We start from the raw sequence: 818 nt of genomic DNA on the forward strand, positions 1-818 counted from the left end.
GGGATTTGACCGCATGGATGACTTTGAGCTTCACAAATAAGAGGGAGAGAATAAGAGAAACCTGAAATTTGGGGACATCATTGATTCTTCTTCTCGAGGGTTTATTACTGTCAGCTGGGGGTGTTTTTAGCTGAGCCGGCATTTTATTTATAGGGAAATTCAATTCCCTCTTCCTCCCACTACAAATGGAAACTCCGCCCCACCAGGTGTCCTTTCAACCACTCCATTTTCCTCTCAAAGTTGAGGAGGGGAGTTCAGGCCAAGGCCCCTCCTCCCTGCAGTTGAGGACAGTTACGAAACCTGGATTGTGAAATATAGGAAATATAGGAAAGGCCCGCCCTCCATGTCCCCCGCTAAATAACGGGGCCCTCAGATGGGGCCCCCCTCATGCGAAGCCCTGCTCCCCCTAGCCCGCCCCCGGCTAACGCAGTAGAGTTCTGGGCGTGGAGTTTTGGGGGGATGCTATTCCTGGTCCCCTGGAGCCTCAGGGGGCGATGAGATCCTGGGGCGCCCGGGGGCCATGGCGGAAGTCAAGGGGTCAGGCCATTCCGGGGCGCTGGGGGCCACCTGTGGCGGCGCGTGGCGGGGGGCGTGCCTAGGCTCACCGGCTCCAGGGCCGGCCGAGAGCAAGCGGCGGGCGCAGCCGAGCCCAAGTCCCAGCACCCGGCCCGCGCCTCTGGCTTCCGCCGGGTCAGCTGACTACTTAAGTGCGGAACTGCACGCCCCGCCGTGCTGCTCGCAGCCGCCGCGCTCCGCGCTCAGTGCTCGGCTCTCGGTGCTCCGCGCCTGCACTCGGTGCTCCGCGCCTGCACTCGGTG

General features: G+C 61.5%; 1 protein-coding gene across 1 annotated transcript in view; it reads left to right on the plus strand.

Moving 5' to 3' along the window:
* The first annotated feature begins 759 nt into the window (after positions 1–759).
* The window catches only part of LRMDA (leucine rich melanocyte differentiation associated), a 1063938-nt gene continuing 1063879 nt past the window's right edge, over positions 760–818 (plus strand). The window contains exon 1 of the mRNA XM_035022486.1: positions 760–791. The gene's annotated coding sequence lies outside the window, so the exon portion shown is untranslated. The remainder of the gene's footprint in view (positions 792–818) is intronic.

This window comes from Mirounga leonina, unplaced genomic scaffold (genome assembly GCF_011800145.1).
Source record: "Mirounga leonina isolate KUSES-001 unplaced genomic scaffold, KU_Mleo_1.0 Mir_114, whole genome shotgun sequence".
Classification (NCBI taxonomy): domain Eukaryota; kingdom Metazoa; phylum Chordata; class Mammalia; order Carnivora; family Phocidae; genus Mirounga; species Mirounga leonina.